Genomic DNA, 21,614 nt, shown 5'->3' with positions numbered 1-21,614 from the left:
GAGTTTGTAAGAAGCGGTGAAGTTGTAAGTTTTAAGAAGCTGAGTAACAGCAGAATCAAATCGAGTCTCTATGGTATACAGTCTATGTTATGTTTCAGTCTATGTAATTGTGTTTGTATGGAGGAGTTGAAGCACATACAATGATGTAATATTTCTGTAATGTTTCATTCTCACGAATATATATTGTCACGTTTCTGTAATATTTCATTCTCATGAATACATATTGTCATATCTGTTTCTTTTACTCCCCCTTTATCCTTCACATCAACCTTCGGCATCTACCTCCGATTCTATCGGGTCTTCACAGGTTGAGTTTCGAACAGCCTCTAAAACTCGTGCTCTTTTTTCTTTTTTCCTTTTCTGTATTTAGTAAACATCTCACCGAAAGCTCAATGTAGCTGTGTGTATCAATATGTCACATATATTTCAAAACCCATTCCTTTCTACATCTTTTGGTACGCGGGTATGAGTCTAAATGAGGACTCGTTGTTGTTATTGAGCTTGTTTGGATGTCGCTATCCGATAGAAACAAAAGCTATGTTGGGTTTCTCATTCATCTCCTGCTCACTTCTTTTAGGCATTGGTGGTATGCATTTTCGAAAGCCTGACAAACAGACTCTTGTCGGAGATCGTTTCCTTAGATTGCATCGATGGTAGAAGTTAAGCTCGAAACTCTAAAGTTGTTAACGCTTATTAGGGTTTGGCCAACATCTTTACCTAGTGACATGCTTGTTTGATTTTCAGGTGATCTTAAGCTATATGAATTTATTTGTTTTAATTTTCAGGTGAGCATAGGGTTGTCAACTTCAAAGAAAAGAAGATTAGCACTTTACTGCTTACCAAATTCAGAAGAATTTATCACCACACATAGAGATCAATATAGTTAACAAACAACACCGATTGCATGCAACAGAATTACCCTTTCACATCGTTATTATTAACATGCCATCATCCACATCTCACATAAATCTACAATTGGTTTGCGATTTCAATATCTTTGAAAGATTTTACTACATACATTGAAAACACTGTGAACATGATCAATTGCAGTATGCAAGAAATGAATTGTTCCTTGAAGAATATTTCTAAATTAGGCATTTCAAACATTCACAAATATAGCCCACTCAGCTCTTACAATTTGGGAAAGTATCCGTACAGAAAAAACTACACGCCCAATAAATATGTTATGGCCGCTGTGCTACTGATGATCTTATTTATTCCTTTCTGTTGTATGGTGGAAGGGAATATGGAGCCAAACTGCCCAGACAGACAACTTATGTCTGATAAAATTAGATTTATTCCTTTCTGCTGTAAGTCGGAGAGTATGGAGTCAAATCGTCCATACAAACAACTTATTCAATAATAACACACTGACTGTATACTCTCTTCCTTAATTTCCCATTTAGGGAATGATCTTACTGTCTCTCAGCCTATCAATGCAGTAAGCAAGAGACGCATGTATTGAAAAATCCATGCACTTATTACCGCTTGCCAACAACTTGAATGGAACTTTGAACAAGATAAATAAAAGCCACCAATCTGGCAAGTCATGAATTCTTGTGCAATGCAGAGAATTAGTCTTTACTATGTGATCCCAAACAGGCCTCTTCTCAGACATGGCGACCACCAATCTCATGTATTCATCCACTAAATCCCCATCATCTTCCGGCAAAGTGATCCCAAACTTGTGGGCCAGAACAGGCCAGAGATGTTTCCAGGTGGCGGATTGTGCATCTCCATTAATGACATTAAAGACATTGATGGGAGCAGAAAGCTCAGTAGCCGCTCACAAGTGCTGCTCTGCAATGAGCATTGCATCGGAAAATTCAATGCTGGTCTCCTCCCAGCATGGCCGGCTGCCAGGAAAAAGTTGAAAGAAATATAAAATTGGAACACAAATAAACTATAACTAATTCTGTTCATTGCTGAATAAATAAAACTGAAAAACTAAAAGCATAAAACTATGCAAGTGAGAGGAATTATTAAAAAATATTCCAACAATCTCTTCCTTAATTTCAACCACTAATGGATTTAACACAAAAAACAATTGTATCTTCATCCAGCTTCAACGAGCTCAATTCCTACCATGATCAGCGATCTCTATTTAGACTGCAAATTCTTGACTTTTAACTCCTTCAAGGCTTTTTTAAGACTTGGATTTGGCTTCCTCACACGATTGCATATCAGTGGCTTAAAATAACTTCTCCAGCTTTCACAAAACTTGTGATCTTTTCTCCTCTCATAGAAGGCTTCTCTCCACAAAAAACACTATGGCCTCTTCAAAGACCATGATTGGGCTTCTTCACACAACTTCATGTTGGTGGCTTTGACTAATTCTTTGACATTTACAAGATCCATGATCTTCTTCATACAAATCAATATTTTTAATGATTTGTGATAGTTGTCTTTTTCTCCTTCAACAATCTTAGAAACAAAGGGCTTCACCTTTTTTGGAGGCAGTTTTAAACTTATAGTTTATGCCAGATTGTAATCTTTTCTTTCGAGAGTTGACTTCACCTTATTAAGGAGGTGGCTATTGGGATGTGAAGCTCAACAGTCACATGACTGTCTACCTTCCCCAAACTCTTCATTTCATATCTGAATATGATTATATAATGGCTGTGTGTAGCCCATGTAGATTGAGTTGATTAATAGAAGTTATTCCCTGCTTAGAGTGTGGATGTAAGCAAATTTGCCGAACCATGATAAATCGTGTATTGTCTCTTCTTATTGCTTTTTGGTTTCTGTTATTATTTCTCTGCTCTTTCTAATCTTTACAATTGGTATCAGAGCCGTGTTGGCTTGAGCAGAGATGGAGGAAGAAGGAGAAGGTAAAACTTATAACTTCTATGGCAGTTTTACGTTCCATGTAAAACTATGCTTCAAGCGCTGTGTACATTGGTGGGATGGCTGGAAGAAAGAGGGGGACTCAGTTGAAGAGGAGAATCCAACAAAAGAAAAGGATGTTGGGATTCTCATTTGCTCTCCCCTTGAGCCAATTTTGGCACTTATTGGTCAAACTGTTAATGGTAGGGAAGTTGTTGGTATTCGTGTTGTGAAGGTTGAACGTCGTGATACCTCGGTTGGATTTGAAGATAGTCCCTGTATAGACGCTGAAATTTCTAAGCAGAAAGATGCTGGAAAAGTTGTGGTTGAAGAGGATGAACTCAAGAGATTTCGGAAGAAAGAGTGTATGTTGTCCGAGACCCAAGTTGAATCTGCTGTGGACTCCCAGGATGAGGAAGGTGGAGATTGTAGTGAGGTAGCAGAGCAGAGCTCTGCAGATGGCATGGCCTCGATGAAGAGGCACTCCCATGAAGATGAGAATGATAGACAACAAAGAGTAGGGAAAAAATCCCAAGTGAACGGATTCTCATCTAACAAGAACAATCCAGAAAAACCCAAGAGCTCCTATAAGGGCAGAGACAATGGAGAAGGAAACCACGACAACCGCCCACACAAGCGACGAGAATGTGAGAAAGAGAAAGGGAAGATTGAGATGTCAGGAGAGACAAGCATCGTAGAATGGCAACGACAGAGGATGCTGGTATTGATGCCAAAACCAGAGATAGCGGTATTCAGGCTTCAGGATCCAAATGGGACAACAACAAATATCGGAGATTAAGTCAACCAGGGAGAGCACCTCCTCGGGCTTTCTCAAGGAGTGTTCCTTATCATAGCGATAGCTACACTCGACATCTGGAGCCAGTAAATAGCTACATCGATGAAGCGAATCGTTCTTATGGAGCAATATCTGGATCAAAACGTCCTTATTCTTCTTTGGATGATGTTCAGAGATATGCAGAATCAAGCTTGAGGCATTTGAGAGCACATTTGGATTATGATGTTGGCTGTGCTTCTCTTTATGCTGGAACAGTATATGGACAAATGGGCCCAAGAGATGAAGAGCCGCAGTTAAGGAACAATGAGAAGTCCTTGCACGATTTTGTGGAGTCAAAGAGAGCCACATTGTGGTCCAAGCAATGGTCGAGACGTCCCATGGTTAACAGCCCCTATTTGCCCTGTTTCGACCAATCCTTCGAAGCAAAATCTGAAACACAGCGTTTGCCTCCAGATCGTAGACGGATGAGAAGATCGGTTGAGGTTTTTAATAACCAAGCCTTTGCTGTTGCTGTTGATACTGGGTTCAGATTTCCCAAACAGAGTTTTGTGACTCCTACAACAAAGAGGCATCTTGATAAAACCGAAGGGCTCATGCGTAGGCAACCAAGTTTCAACACCGAAATGCCCATTATGATTCCCATGGGTAGGTGTGAGGCGTTACTTTATTCTTGCATTAATTTGGTGAAGGCGTTATCTGATTTGCGGGAACCAGAATGGAGGCGAAGAGACATGGCGGTTGAAGAGGCATTTGCAGCCTTGCTCGTTGAAAAAATTTCAGAGGAGTTTCCTACCGATTTCTTGCTGTTGTTTGCAACTGCTACATCTGCGGTGTCAGAGATAACCGTAAACGCTAGCATTGTGGATCAATTATTCGGGACACAAATCATAACGAAAACTATCGATCGTGTTGATTTTTCCATTAGGCCATTAACGGTTAATGCTGAAAAATTGGAGGTTCAAGCAAACACGGTTATTATCGCCACAGGGGTTGTAGCCAAGCGGCTTGATTTCCCTGATGCGGGCGAGGGTGTTGGAGTTTTAATTTTTGCTCTTAAAGAGGATACATATGTATATTCAGTAGATTGTTGTACAATCCTCATGTCAGATAAGGTTTTTTCTAGTCTTCTACAACATGAGGTAGCTCTCATGGTGTTTGAGAAAGATGTCAGGCTTTTAGATTTTCTGTCACAGGGGAGCACAGAAGCACGAGACGTTGATAGAGTGTATTTTGCACCTGCAGATGGCTGTATTTCTGGCTATGAATTTATGGGTGCATTTGTGTCTCAGAAACTTGTAAGAGAAGATGTTCGGTTAGACTTTGAGGAGTCTGATTTGATTTGGAGAAGACTTACCCGCATTGTACGTGAACAAGAGTTCGCAAAGTTAAAGTCTTGCGCGTTGGTTGTAATGTGAGTTTCACAATGGAAGCAGGGTGTCACAGTGCATGGTTGTGTCAGTTGGTCTTCACGGGGGAGATTGTTGGGATGTGAAGCCCAACAGTCACATGACTGTCTACCTTCCCCAGACTCTTCATTTCATATCTGAATATGATTATATAATGGCTGTGTGCAGCCCATGTAGATTGAGTTGATTAATAGAAGTTATTCCCTGCTTAGAATGTGGATGTAGGCAAATTTGTCGAACCACGATAAATCGTGTGTTGTCTCTTCTTATTGCTTTTCTGTTTCTGTTATTATTTCTCTTCTCTTTCTAATCTTTACAGTGGCTTCTACATTGAAATTTGTTGGTTTCAATAAAACTTCACCCTTTGAACATGGGTGACTCTCTAATGGAAAAATATCACGAAAAATAGTTTGTGATCTTTTCTGATCTCCTCTTGCGACTTCGTGTGGATTGCTTATTTTGTCTTCAGCTATGACTGGATTTAGTAATTTCTTCAGTGCTCCAACTGGTTCTTAAAAATCTTAAACTTCTCACAATCTTTTTGAATCAGATAACTTTCTTAAACCTACTCTACACAATCAAAAAATTCAGCAACCTGCTCTGATTATCAAATGAAAGAAATATAAAATTGGAACACAAATAAACTATTCTATTGATTCAATAGATTACATGAGCTTCTTGATCAATAGATCAAAGATCAGACTAACTGATGGAGAATGAAAACTTGTATTATTAGAAATAAAGCAAAAAACTAAAACAGCTTTTATGCATAATCATACCAAATAAAACTGAAAAACTAAAAGCATAAAACTATACAAGTGAAAGAAATTACTAAAACATATTCCAAAAAAAGAAAGGCAAGTGAAGGACCTTACAAAGCAAAGCATACACGCACAGACTTCAAACCACTTTAAACAAAGATCTCATAGATTGGCCGAAAATAATCCCTGGCCGATGCACCGACAAAGTTAAAACTTCTCTTTTCTCAGCCACGGCATCGAACAGAACATTCATAGTAAAAATTATAGGAATTGGGTTGCCTTGGAGAATCTTCAGTGAAGTGAAAATGGGCGCCACGGTAATGTTTTGTCCCTGTCTGGAGACATATATGCTTCAGGAGGTTCTGCTCTCTGTCTGTCAAATCACAGGCTATTAACTCCATCTTCTCAGTTTGTGGGGAGAACGAAAAATTCCAGAGACTTTCCAATTGGCTTTGAGGAGGATTTGTGCAAGAGTAGTCCCAACAAGTCCTGTTATACCGGCAATCAGAGCCATAGGCGCAGGCACAGGCACAGGCTTCTCCTCCATTCTCATTTTCCGGTATGACTGAATTCCTTCCAATAACTTGTTTCTAGTTGGCCGTTTTTAAAGAAGTGGCCAATGCCGACAAACTAAGCAGGTTCAAGTGTTGTGTGTTGTATTACGGAACCTGTGATCCACGTGATTGTGGGTTGGTATGGGCTGGAAGCATTGATGAGACTTGTTTATTCGAACTATCCTAGTTTCTAGCAGCTGACTTTTCTTCGTCGTCAAGAAACAACCAAAAATTTTGTAAACTAGTTGCCCAGATATCTGGAACAATATTTTTCTTTTAATATGTGTCATGCACATCATAAGAAAAACTAAAAATCGAATGGCATCCATTTTAAATAAAAACATTAAAATATGGAAGGATATTTTTCTCCTTGTTATTAATAATTCTAGATATTATATTAAACAAAACAAAAACGAATGGAATCACATTTCTAAGTTTTAGATAAGATGAAATTTTGAATCAAAGCATTAAAATATGAAAAATAAAAAATAATTAGTTAAGTTTTTAAATAATAAGGTTTATAAATTTAGTAGAAGGTGGAGACAAGTTATAAAATTTGTTCTAGTCATTAAAAAGGTTTTAGTTATTATAAATTGATTTTCAATCTATAAGCATATCTTTATGATTATATTGCTTTTATTTTATAGCTGAGTTCCATTCTTAATGGTGGGCAAATCTAGAAGAACTAAATGTTACTGTTTGACTAAATAGATGCACTCGTATCTCATGGTTGTGAAGTATCAATAGGGAAGAAAATTTGCAAAGACCACCTATGAACATTATGATCCGTAGCTCCATTAAGGTGTTAGAGAACCATGGTAACCATGAGAATCATATATATGAGCAGTGAGTATGTCCACACTAACACACTTGAAAGGACGTTAACTCTTGCAAGAGGGAAAAGTTAACCAAACCCTAGAAGCTAGACAAGGTACATTACTAGAGTGATCGCAAAGTACCTACAAATGAACAATTTTATTAGCTTCCACTTGTATCTATATGTGACTATAGAAAATAATAGGATCAATACAAATGGAAAAGTGAGTACTTTAAATTTTGTAATATTTCTTAACACTAAACTTCTAACAATTGCATATAAATTCAAAAAGACAATGATAGAAAATTGTGATACAATCTCGATTGAAAAACCTTACCAAACTACCTAACCACACAACTAGAACATTAACAAACTCAAAAAACCTAAAAACACCGATCTAGATTTTTATTCACATGAGAAATTACACAATATAATTGCTATCAACCCTCAACTTATCATGTTCCTAGCATCCACATTGCAAACTCATTCTTCAAATCCTTTGCCATTTCATTTGGCATTCACCCTCTTTTTAATGGCGAATTCACCCTCTCACCCGACCTTCGAAAGCCTCATTGATCTCGGCATTTCTTCTGTGACAAAATGACCCCACAAACAACTGGCATCCATAGCCTATAAGCTTTGCATCCAGGTAGTTTAACCATTTCTGGCGAGGAAATTCAATTGTTGCTAAAAACTTCTTCATTTCATTTCCATATTGGTTCACAAATTGCTTCTCTTCATCGGCAGTTTTCATCTCAATAGGAACTACCAAATGGTCGCTCTCAATCGGCAGTTCATAAGTCTTCACGATCTTAATTTGTTTTGGTCGACACTTCAAATTGTGTCACAAAAACCCCTATCCAATTCCTTCCTCGTCACCTTTACATTACCTATCAGACGTCATGATTCTCATTGATATTGTGCTCACTTCTTTTAGGCATCGATGGTATGTGTATTCTTGAAAGCTCAGTAACCCAATGCTTGTCGAGGTTTTTAGTGACTATGAGACCCACCCTTGAATGTCATAATTAAGCGTTCTATTGGAAAAATGATTTCATATCTCATCTCGACGTTGGTAATTTAGTTAGGGACATATCACCTTATGAACACACAATGAGGTGTGACATGGAGTAATTTAGATGATTACAAATAATGATAATGATTTTCATATGTATGATAATCCTAATTAAGTGTTGTTGATGTGTGTTTTAATTAAGTTATATGGGAATGCACCAACTTTCAATCCATAACAGATAAAAGTCAATTATCAAAAGAAAGGCTTGGAGAGCAAGCCAACAATCACCAAGGATAAACAACAAAAAATGGGGTTTTGAAAGGGCACGGAATTTCAAACACAAGAAAAAAGAAAGACAACAATAAACAACTCAGAAGAGGGACAAAGAACTAATTCAACACACAACAATGGAACAAACAAAAACAGAGCAAAGATGCAAATAAGGTTGTTGATGTGTGTTATGAAAGGTAAATTAGTTATATTAATTTTTAGGTGATTATGACAAAATTGTGCAATTAAATGTTCATTATCTATGATAAGTTAGTTCATTCTTTGAGCAATACCTATCAAATGTACTTAATGAATGTCTCTAAATGTAATGTCCCCTTTTTAGCGCAACATGATATGGGGTGTCGTTAGCCTATTCTGACACGGTCCCGAAGGCTAACAAGGATATTGGTGGGATCCTGAGGTGTTTTGGCTTAGGTGTTTTCAATTTCAGGCCAATCAGTGCTGCTCTGACAGGGTTTCTAGACACTTACTATTTATAGTAAGTTAGTCTCCAAGCAGTGACTTGAAATTTTTAGTGTTTCCCTGGTTGGCATAATTATCAGTGAAAAATATTTGAAGGCGACAATGATTTAAAGGGATTATCAACAATATTTTAATATTTAACGATAAAGTGTAAAGTTAAATTAAATATTTAACTTTATCGTTATATTATAAGGTTGGGAATATAAAGTAATGTTTAAAATATTAAAAGTTCCCTTTAATGTGTACATTGTGGGAAATAATATTTTATTCTAAAATGTATTATCCCACATTGAGGAAATGAAGTGTTTGCATCCAGGAAGAAGATATAAATTGAGGTTGCGAGCTCTCTTTTGGGTATGCTTGGATGAGATTAATGTTATGCTATTGGATTTCGTAGAGATCTGATTATTGGGCTTGGAGGACGGAATCCCTCTTTGCTAGCATTCTCTTCACTGTTGAAAGACACAGTTAGGAGGATTAATGATGTTTTCATATAGGAAACACACTGGGTTCATTAGATTTTCACAAGGCAGGTTTAAGAAGATTTTGGAGCAGTTTGAAGGTGATAGTGAAGATATATGAGTTGCTGTGAATAGTGCCGTGAATAGTAACATGAACAGTGCAGTGAATAGTGCGTGAACAGTGACGTGAACAGTGTTTTCAGCAGGTTCTATACTTGTGGAGTTCAGGTTTGAATTTGTTTATTATCATATGGTCTGTAATATTCTTCAGATCTGATTTGTATGCTTGGAGTTGGAATTAAATAAATACCATCAGCATTAATCTTCTTGTTTTTGGTATTTGATATGTCTGGTTGTTTTTATATTGAATAAACTTTGAAAGCTTTACAATAAATATCAGTTTATCCAATTTATCCTATTGCAAATCAAGAACCAAAAAATCCAGTAGTCAACTTGCAAGCCAACTGTTTGACAAAATTACACTAAGTAAAAAGGACATAAATTTAGTGCCGAACAGGGGGTGCCCATAAAAGTGGTATCAGAGCTATAAGTCCTGCCATCTTGTGGAGGTCTTACAGAGACTTTGGAACAGCCGGATAGAGGGAAAAGTGTTTGATGAAATATCAAAACACTAAAATTAGAAATTAATGAATTAAAAAACATGCTAAGCATGTATGTTTAAGCATGCAACAGGGGCCTTATAACTTCCGCCATACCAAAGCAAGACAAAACAAAATTTGAACTCACAGAGCGAGTAGTCTAGTTCATCCGTGCAGGTGGACATAGAATCTAGTCATATAGACATAGAGGAAATATTCTCTGATCAGGACAGCAGTATGGGTGACCGAGATGATAGGAATACCGTTCCAGATCAGGGGGAGGTAATGTTCAGACAGTTATTGGGTACATTAGAGCAAGGGTAGCATATGCAGCAGGAGCAGAATAGGTGAATGGACATGATGTTGCAGCTTATGGCTAGACAGATGGGCATCAATATTAATCCAGGTGATGCCAACAATGGAAATAATAACAATGGGGGAAACAATAACAATGGAGGCCAAGGCAACAACAATGGCCCTGAGAATAACATTAATGGTAATAATGGACATGGCAACAATGGGAATGAGGCTGATAACTTTAGACACGTTGCACGCCCAGCTCGAGCAGCAAGCTCAAGACCTCTTCTACCCACTTTCCCACCTAGGGATCCGATTCAACTAGTGAATGAACCGTAGATTACTGTGTTACAGAGTCAGTTCAGGAGGGATTGGGAGGCCAATGGACCCGAGTTTCAAGTAGATATTTCCCTCAGAGATTATATGGACTTGAGGATGAGACATATGCCTAGAGCAGGAGGGAGGAATCAGAATTTTGAGTTGAGAAAGAAAGTTGGAAAACTTTCCTTGCCTTATTATGATGCTTCAGGGAAGATGACCGCACGAGCTTGGGTGCAGAAGGTAGATACATACTTGCAGCTTAATCCTATGCCTGAGGAGGAGGCTATCAAGTATGTGGCTATGCATTTGGATGGCATTGCGCATGAATGGTGGCATCATGGCATGGTGACTCTGGGGCATAATCAGATTACATCCTATGAGGAATTCATAGAAAGATTGACTGAGAGATTTGACACTAGGGATCCCGAGTTACATTTCAAGGAGCTAGTACAGTTAAAACAGTCAGGTTCTGTGGATGCTTACATCGTCGAGTTTCAGCGTTTGTCTGTACTTGTTACTGATATCTCTCCTAGGAGATTGGTGGTGTTATTTTGTGATGGGCTTACTGATCCATTACGTGGTTGGGTGAAGGGACATGATCCACTCACCTTAGCAGAAGCAACTAAAAGGGCACAAGATTTAGCCCCTTCGGTATACAAAGGAAAATACCATTCAACAGATTCTTCCTACCGCAAGGTCAAAGACAAAAAACCATTTCAGAAAGAGTATAACAAACCCAAAGAAGGATCAAAAGGACTATACAGTGAAACCTTGAATGAACTTCGAAAGAAGAAACTGTGCTTCCAATGTAGAGAGCCTTGGGACTTATCTCATAAATGCCCTCTCAAGGCTAAGGCAAATCAAATGGAGTATTTTTCGGCAGAGGAGTCAGAGTCAGAGGGGGAGGATCAGCACTCCAACTCAGATGAGGGTAACACGATAGAGGAGAGTAGCATTCCTAAGGATGATAGATCATTGGCACGCTTGACAGGGGCCCAAAAGGCAATCACATTTAAGGTCAGGGGTACTATTCAGGGGCAGAAAGTGATATCTCTCATTGACACTAGGGCTACACATAACTTTATAGATACATAGTTGGTAGCCAGGAGAGGTTTACAGACAGAGGAGCATGATGGTTTCAGGGTCATGGTGGCTAATGGCCAAAAGCTATTATGTACTTAGAAGGTTTCAAATTTTCACATTAGATTTGGAGATGGCTATGAGTTGGAGGACGATTTCTATGTTGTGGACATGGGAGATTACGACATTATCCTCGATATGACATGGATGGCATCGCTGGTTGAGTTCACTTTCAACCTAGCAAAGTTGGAAATGAGGTTTCAGCATGAGCGTAGGACTCTTGTTCTCAGGGGACTTTCAGATGGGAGTTGCAGGGTAGTCTCTTTGAGGAGAATGGAGAGACTTTTTTGACATAATGACATAGAGTGGGCAACAGAGTGCTTAGTTATGCCAACTTCACCAGAGCCTCGGGTGAAGAGTCATCCACTAGATATACAGGAGATTCTTGACAGACATGCCAAAGTATTCAGTGATCTTCCTCATGGGGTTCCTCCTGATAGGGGTGCAGAGCATGTTATTGAGCTCGAGGAGGGAGCCAAACCAGTGATGATCACTCCTTATCGTCATCCTAAGAAACACAAGGATGAGATAGAGAAGGAAATTAAGGAGTTGTTGGAGATGGGGCACATTAGGCCTAGCAAAAGCCCATTTGCTTTAGCAGTAGTACTGGTGAAGAAGAAGGATGGGACGATGCACATGTGCATCGATTACAGGGCACTGAATAAGAAAAAAATTAAAAACAGGTATCCCATTCCTAGGATTGATGAGCTGATTGATGAGTTGCATGGGGCATGCTTCTTCACCAAAATTGATTTGTGATCCGGATACCATCAGATCAGGATGAGAGCAGAGGACATTGAGAAAATAGCCTTCCGATGTCACTATGGCCACTTTGAGTTTATGGTTATGCCATTTGGACTAACCAATGCACCCGCTACATTTTAGAGTTGTATGAACCAGGTATTCAGGGAGCAGTTGAGGAGATTTGTCTTGATCTTCTTTGATGACATCTTGGTCTTCAGTAAGACCTGGGAGGAACATTCATAGCATTTGGAGGAGGTATTATCTATCCTAGAGAGAGAGTCTTTGTATGCCAAGGAGTCTAAGTGTGAGTTTGGTATGACAGAATTACTATACCTTGGGCATATTATTAGTGCGGATGGAGTTCGAGTAGACCCTGAAAAGATTAGAGCTATAGTTGATTGGCCTACTCCTACGAACCTCACACAGCTTAAGGGATTCTTTGGTCTTTGCGGATTTTACAGAAGGTTTGTTAAGGGTTTTTCACAGATGGCAGCGCCTTTGACAGATCTCACCAAGAAGGGGGCCTTCATGTGGACAGGGGCAGCACAGAGGTGTTTTGGGCATTTCAAGCAAGTAATGTCTTCATGTCCAGTTCTAGCTCTACCAGATTTCACGAAGCCTTTTGAGCTTCATTGTGATGCATCGGGTAATGGGATTGGAGCAGTATTGATGCAGGAGAAGCATCCCATTGCATTCGAGAGTAGGAAGCTCCGAGGAGTTGACACGAGTTATTTTGTCTATGACCGAGAGATGTTGGCCATAATGCATGCATTGGCCAAATTTCGATCATACTTAGTAGGTGGACGGTTTGTAATCAAAACTGATCACAATAGCATAAAATATTTCATGAGCTAGCATGATCTTAATGACAGGCAGCAAAAATGGATCACTAAATTGCAGGCTTATGATTTTGACATAGAGTTTGTCAAAGGGAAGAAGAATGTGGTGGCCGATGTGTTATCCAGGAGACTGCATGTTTGCGCTCTATTTGAGATTTCAGGGGATTGGAGAGATCGGATTATAGCAGAGTATGCAGGGGATACTTGGGCTTCTGGGATAGTTGCAGGTACCATACAGGATGATAGGTATATGATGTTGGATGGGTTGATCAGATTTCAGGATAGGATTTATTTGATTCCTACATCACTGTTCAAGGGGGAAATTTTAAGGGCATTCCATGATGCGCCTACAGCTGGACATCCTAGGATCTTAAAAACTTATAGGCAGATCCGTGAAAGGTTTACTTGGAGGGGACTTAAGGATGATGTGCAGAGATATGTGAAGGAGTGTGCAATATGTCAGTAGAATAAGGGAGAGCACACTTTCCCTGCAGGGTTGCTTCAGCCTTTGCCCATTGCAGATAGGAAGTGGGAAAGCATATCCATGGACTTCATCACCGGACTACCTAGAGTGCAAGGGCGAGATTGTATATATGTTGTGGTAGACCGCTTGACAAAGTTTGCCCATTTCTTCGCTATACCATCTACTTACACAGCAGTGCAAGTGGCAGACCTCTTTTACAAGGAGATATTCAGATTGCATGGGTTGCCCAGGTTTATAGTGAGTGATTGGGATAGCAGATTTTTGAGTGTATTTTGGCAGGAGCTCTTTCGGTTGTGTGGTACAGAGCTCACACCCAGCACTAGCTATCATCCACAGACGGATGGTCAGACAGAGATTGTGAATAAGTAGGTTGAGGGTTATCTGCGAAATTATGTGACTGCACAATAAAGGGCCTGGGTGAGATGGTTACACATGGGGGAATATTGTTACAACACAACATATCATATGTATATCAGGATGACACCCTTCATGGCACTTTATGGCTACGAGGCGCCGAGCTTTGTTGACATAGTCTTGGGGGATAGCAGAGTACCCAAAGCCCGAGATTCATTGTAGGATAGTCAGGACATCCTGAGGGTGCTCAAGGAGAATATACAGCAGGCACAGAATCAGCAAAAGTTGTATGTTGATCAACACAGGGTGGAGTGTAGTTTTGAGGTTGGTGACATGGTGTATTTGAATTTACAACCATATAGACAGTCATCGCTCAAGAAGAGCGGAGCAGAGAAGTTGAGACCCTGGTTTTATGGCCCCTATAGAGTCATTCGCAGGGTAGGTGAGGTTGCCTACGAGATAGAGCTTCCAGAGGGTAGCCGTGTGCACAATGTGTTCCATGTGTCGAGGCTTAAGAAAGCCATTGGTCAGGGTGTGGTGCCTTCAGCAGATTTACCTCCATTAGACGAGGAACGGAGACTAGTGCTGATCCCTGCGGCTATTCTAGATGTCAGGGAAAGGACACTCAGGAACAGAATCGTTAAGGAATACTTGGTGAAATAGAGAGACCTGCCAGATGAGGATGCTACATGGGAGAATGAGCAAGTATTGCAACATTCAGGACCAAATTTGCTTGAGGACAAGCAATTTCAAGGGGGGCGGACTGTAATGTCCCCTTTTTAGTGCAACATGATATGGGGTGTCGTTAGCCTATTCTGACATGGCCCCAAAGGCTAACAAGGACATTGGTGGGATCCTGAGGTGTTTTGGCCTAGGTGTTTTCAGTTTCAGGCCAATCGGTGCTGCTCTAACAGGGTTTCTAGACACTTACTATTTATAGTAAGTTAGTCTCCAAGCAGTGACTTGAAATTTTTAGTGTTTCCCTGGTTGGCATAATTATCAGTAAAAAATATTTGAAGGCGACAATGATTTAAAGGGATTATCAACAATATTTTAATATTTAACGATAAAGTGTAAAGTTAAATTAAATATTTAACTTTATCGTTATATTACAAGGTTGGGAATATAAAGTAATGTTTAAAATATTAAAAGTTCCCTTTACTGTGTACATTGTGGGAAATAATATTTTATTCTAAAATGTATTATCCCACATTGAGGAAATGAAGTGTTTGCATCCAGGAAGAAGATATAAATTGAGGTTGCGAGCTCTCTTTTGGGGTATGCTTGGATGAGATTAATGTTATGATGTTGGATTTCATAGAGATCTGATTATTGGGCTTGGAGGACAGAATCCCTCTTTGCTAGCATTCTCTTCACTGTTGAAAGACACAGTCAGGAGGATTAACGATGTTTTCATTTAGGAAACACACTAGGTTCATTAGATTTTCACAAGGTAGGTTTAAGAAGATTTTGGAGCAGTTTGAAGGTGATAGTGAAGATATATGAGTTGTTGTGAACAGTGCCATGAACAGTGTCGTGAATAGTAACGTGAACAGTGTGGTGAACAATGCGTGAACAGTGACGTGAACAATGTTTTCAGTAGGTTCTATACTTGTGGAGTTCAGGTTTGAATTTGTTTATTATCATATGGTTTGTAATATTCTTCAGATTTGATTTGTGTGCTTGGAGTTGGAGTTAAATAAATACCATCAGCATTAATCTTCTTGTTTTTGGTATTTGATATGTCTGGTTGTTTTTATATTGAATAAAGTTTGAAAGCTTTACAATAAATATCAATTTATCCAATTTATCCTATTGCAAATCAAGAACCAAAACATCCAGTAGTCAACTTGCAAGCCAACTGTTTGACAAAATTACACTAAGTAAAAAGGACATAAATTTAGTGCCGAACAGGGGGTGCCCATTACACTAAACAACTATGATCCTTGAGAATATAGTGATTATAATCAAATAAATGATTAATGCTAGGATAATGTTTCATTAATTTCTTTTCATATAGAATTGATTAATTACCATGTGCGTGATTATGTATTCTCTAAATTATGTTTCTTCGGCTATGATAAATACCAAGATATATTAGCATATAAAATTAACTGTGCATGGTAATTACATCATCAATGGATTGGAGGTCTTCTCGGAACCCAATATGATCAAACATCATCATAAAATTGCGACCCTTGCAATTTTGACCACGTTTTAGGTCCTCGCCCTAGTGACTGCATCTCTCTACTCAATTGAGACCCCTCTCTACATTATTCTTCCAAAATTTCTCCTTTTTCAGCTCTTGTGCCACCTTGTGACCTTGTCCAAGCTCCAAAATAGGGCAGGACAGGTGTGTGGCACCCCTGTTCCCCCTCTTTGGGTGGCCCTAAAATGGGTCCATTTGACCTTTGACCCTAATTTTCTCTTCGGGATTTACATTTCCCCTATGTCAGCCTTCGGTAAGATGAAAAATTAATTCTCCTAGGAAAGTATAAAAAGGGATTTAGTCCTCTCATTTGCATATACAAGAATAAGAGAAGATAAGCGAAAATTGGGAAAACAAGCGGAAGGTCTCCATTATCATCATCAAGCGTTCAAATGTTCAAGTCTTCAAGCATCCATCAAATCTTCTTCTTCATTCATCCATTAGAGCCACATTACAACATTCATTTGCAAGCATATGTGTGTGTTAGGGTTTTGCTATGTCACATGCCATTTCATGCAACACTTATGATTACATGTTCAAGAAGCAAAGAAACCATCATCAAAAAATTGCAGATCTACAAGGCATACATTTCCGTTATTTACATTTAAGCATTTGCAATTACTTTCTTTCAAGGTTGATTCCTCAACCAAGGTTTGACTAAGGCAAACCCAAGTCAAACCCCTATCCACAACCCTTCTTCCCCTCTTTTATGTGTGTAGGTTGCAGGTGTGTGGCTATAATTGCAGATTTAGGCTTCATTTGTAGAGATGGAAAAACCCTTTTCAACGCACAGAGTTTTCAAAGAACCGGGTGCAACTTCAACTTGGTCTCGACGAATTTTCTCCAAATTTGCAGGGAAGGTCCGTATCAATCTAAGTACTTCAAATCTGAAGTTACAACGCGGTCCTGAATCGGTAGCTCCTTATTTCACCCATTTTGTCTTCATTTTCTGCATAGTCAACAAGTCAACTCTTCTACTTACAAAAGAGGGTAAATTGCATTGCACCCTTGCAATTCACTTAGTATTCAAATCCTTATTCACTCTAGGGTTTGGATCTAGTGAATTCAACCCATCTTTTGAATGTAAATAATCTTCCAAGTGAAAATCATCCTAGTGATTTCCTTTCTCTCTCCTAGGTGGGGAATCACTAGGGTTCAATTTTCCACTTTATAGAGAACAAGACCATAATCCATTTGGAAGGATTATAGTCTCATTTGTGATCAATTTTATTTGTAATATGAATGTGAATGATTGTTTAAATGTTATGTCAATGAGGCCACTAGGTTTGATTTTGGAACTAATTTGACATTTTAAATTTTAATTTTTAGATTAAATCATTTTGGAATTTTTGTAAGTGTCCTTGGGTGTACCAACAGATTAGGAGTACCAATTCAACAGAAAATACTAGACCTAGTCAAAGATTGGATATACAAAAATGTTCTTTATGAAGTTTGACAAAAATGAGTTTTAAAAATTAGAATCGTGCCTCGTCATATTAACTTCCCTATTTTGAAATTCATTTATGATCTTGGGAAAGCCCACTAAAGCCCACTAGGGGATCACACATGTGTGAAGTACATTGGTAAGGCTTTGTAGAGATAATTGTATAAGTACACTTTCCATCTCCCAAAATAACAGATGTATGACAACTTGTTAAAGAGTGTGCCTTGGAGAGTGAATGAAAGGTGAAAAGTGTCACTTTCCCTTTCAAGGGTTTAGAACTTGATTTTTTTAAAATCATCCACTTGAAAAAGATGAGGAGATTCTTTTTTGGGACAATTTTTATTTGAAAATGGTTCACTTTCTCCCCTTTTTAAAATTCTCCTCATCAACGCAACTAGTTAGAGCTTGGTAGAGTGACAAGAAAATGGAATTTACCATGAAACGACTAGCAATTGTCAAGTGGTGATTCCCATAGATGCCCTAAGAGATAGATATCAAGTAAAGAAACCATTTCTAGGGGCTTGTTACTATTACCTATTTTTTCTTTTAAGAGAAAGCAATATGGAAAAGTTATGCTATAGCACAAGTAGAAATGGTAGATGGTCTTCTTCCAAATGTAGTCAGGCCTCTACCAAAGGAGTACGATGGAAATTATTTTGGTTGGATGTTGAAATCACTTCGAAAGAATATGACCCTCAACACTTCAACAGTGGAGAGAGTTATAAGGAAATAATATTTAAGAGATATCAATCTTATGAAGTCAAAGAGATTGTCCTAAATGAAGAGTACATAGAATGATGCAAAGAACAATTCAAAAGGATGATCATAGTTAAAAACATAAGGGTAAAATATAGCAATGTAAAGGTGACCAGTTCATAGTACATATCACAATGACAAGTAAAGTAAGGCGGAAGGTAAAATATGGAAAGAGGACAACAAAAGAAAAGGTGACAGATGTATGACTAAAACACTTTGTCAAGTCAAAAGTAGCAGCTTATGCGAGATAGGCCACAAATACAAAGTGAAGAGGCATGCCCTTATTCTATGTCATGTCTATCTGATAGTATAAATAGTTTTGGATCATTAGTGAAGGATGTCTTCAATTTGGCCTATAGAAGTGAGCTTGCATCTAGTGTTGGATTGGGAAGTCCGACTGTTCATTTCATTTTCCTTTTTATGTCTCTTCATCTTCTCTTGAAGGCTATTGTATATATATGAGTGCAAAGCCCTATGTATGGAAGCTGCAATAATAATAAAGATCTCTACTATGCTTTCTAAAGTATGTAGCCAAATTGGTGAACCACATTAAATACTATGTGTGTATAATTTGTAGGTTCTCAATTTGTCTAATTAGTTTAACAATTGGCATTAGAGAGGTTATAAGATCTAGGGAGAGAAGACTATAAAGAGTAGGAGGTTTTAGGGGAGAGTAGATGATAGCCATGCCCAAGGCAGTGCTTCCATGTGTTGGTGTATTTGTGTAGTTTATTGAATCTAAGACTATCATATTCAATTGAGTGGTTCTTTTGAAAACTTTCGCTACTTGAATTGGTTGGTTGTTGCCTATTTTCGAAGTTGTGGTCAATAAGCTGGTGGTTGTAGGGCATCTATGTAGTCAAAAGGCCAGGACTATGCAATTTTAGACTTTGGCTCACCACAATTCAGTTACATACAAGCTAAAAGTGGGTAAATTGGAGTCCTTGGCATTTTCATCTCTCATGTAGTGAATCAATTTTGGGCCTATGATTACCCAGGCCGCTTCCATGGTCAATAAGTTGGTGGTTGTAGGGCATCTATGCAATCAGAAGGCTAGGACTATGTGGTTTTAGACTTTGGCTCACCGCAATTTAGTTACATACAAGCTAAAAGTGGGTAAATTGGAGTCCTTGGCATTTTCATCTCTCATGTAGTGAATCAATTTTGGGCCTATGATTACCTAGGCCGCTTCCTATATTCTCTGTGTGGCATTTGTTCAGAGGAAGCCCAGTCGATGTGTTTATTTGGAGTAATTACACAGAACAAAGAGAAGAAGACAATAATTGCAAATTGGATTGAATAATTATGAGCCTCAAAAGGATAAGTTCTTTAGCAACTCTGTCAACTTCCCCACATCCCTCACCCCAAGATGAATCTTTGCATGCTCAGTAATGTCCAACACGTTGAAAAGGCCCCAAAAGTTCAAGATGTTGAGGAGAACATTTGCAAGTTTTCCAAGAAGGGTCTAACACCATCACAAATTGGTGTAATTCCTCGTGACTCCCATGGGATTGCTTAGGTTAGACATTATGCAAAGGTGAATGAGTGAAATTGAAACAACAATAAGAAGCATCGATGGAGAGTGAAATAAAAGGCCGTGATAACTGTTTTTCTAGCCACTATTTTTTGGGGGGGAGTCATTGATAGATACATTCTTCCAATGAAGGAGATGTTTGAGTTGTATTCTGACCTAAACCACAGAAAAAAAAAAAAAAAAAAAGAAAAGAAAAAAGAATTGGGGAAAAGGAATACATAGAGAAAGAATGTGAATCAATGGCAGTTTGAAAGAAACAGAGAGTGCAAAGAGAATTTCAAAAGGCATTGTGTGTTTTAAGAAAGATATTAAGATTCAATGAGAGGCATGGCAACAGTAAGAGGCAGAAGTGATAGAGGGATCTCGAAAATGGAATTTTGTTCGATAACATATTAATTCCATCAAATGAGAAGGTCGAAAATGGATACAAAGAGAAAAGACAGAAGGGGAAACTCAATTTTGAAAAATAAAGATAGTTTGAGGAAGATGATAGGAGAATTCATTGGTTATAACAAGAACTGCCCAGCACAAATTTGTAGTCATTCCCTTCAAAGTTTTCGTTGTCTTCTCTATTGCAGTCACCATATTTTGAAATGTGTGGTGCTAGCGATACGCATGGTATAGAATAAAATTTTAGCGAGCTAATTGTTTAGATTGTATCGGTAATATGTAGGGAGTGAGCAGTTTTTTTTCTATCTACTTGATTTCAAAAATATGCAGATGTAGGGGCATAAATAATTATGGCAATGGATGAGTGGGAATTCCTTAGAGCATGTGAAGAGATGCTAGGTTTTACGAGGTATGGAGCAATTTCAGCTGAAATTATAATAGGTGAGTGTGAATTTGTTTTTGAATATAGGAAAACAGGTTTTGATGGGCCCTGAAACCCAGTTCAGTCAGAAAATCAAAAGATAAACATTACAACGTAGCTAAACAAAAAGACAACAAACAAAGGAAAGACAGCTAGTGAACCAAATGCCAGCAAACAAGAGAACATAGATTATAGACCATAAAAGACTAACAAAAGCCTGAGTGTGAGATTTTTGGTATCAACTTACAGATTTTGTTTATGATACCATGAATAGTTGGTGACACACTGCAGTGGGAGTTTTATTTTGGTAGTGAGATTTTTTGTTGTCGAGAGGTGGTCATCTTCATGTGATATGTTGATTCTTAGATGCCATGGTAGGATCTTGATTCTAGATTAGAGCGTTGGCATCATAGATTCTCTTGATAGGTTATGCTCATTGGAGCATGTGGTCTTCATAGGTTATGTAAGATCAAGTTGTCATGTTGTGTTCCCTAGTAATGCAGACGTGCAGTGGGAGTTTTGACATTGTCTTGTTAGTTCTCTTAGTATTGAGTACATTGGTGGATTGGTTCTTTTGAAAACTAAGAGGCTTGGGTGAGGCTAGAATTCTCTTGGGTTTAGAGAACATTTGTTAATACAGTTTCTCTTCAAAGGATTCAGCAAGAAGACCAAGGAACCTACACCTACGGATGG

At 38.5% G+C, this 21,614-nt stretch overlaps 1 pseudogene; it reads right to left on the bottom strand.

Moving 5' to 3' along the window:
* Positions 1-1,402: 1,402 nt before the first annotated feature.
* LOC131044991 ((S)-8-oxocitronellyl enol synthase CYC2-like) lies at positions 1,403-6,336 on the bottom strand (annotated as a pseudogene).
* Between the last annotated feature and the right edge of the window lie 15,278 nt (positions 6,337-21,614).

This window comes from Cryptomeria japonica, chromosome 1, assembly GCF_030272615.1.
Source record: "Cryptomeria japonica chromosome 1, Sugi_1.0, whole genome shotgun sequence".
NCBI classification, from domain to species: Eukaryota; Viridiplantae; Streptophyta; class Pinopsida; order Cupressales; family Cupressaceae; genus Cryptomeria; species Cryptomeria japonica.
This window is presented reverse-complemented; position numbering and strand designations above follow the sequence as displayed.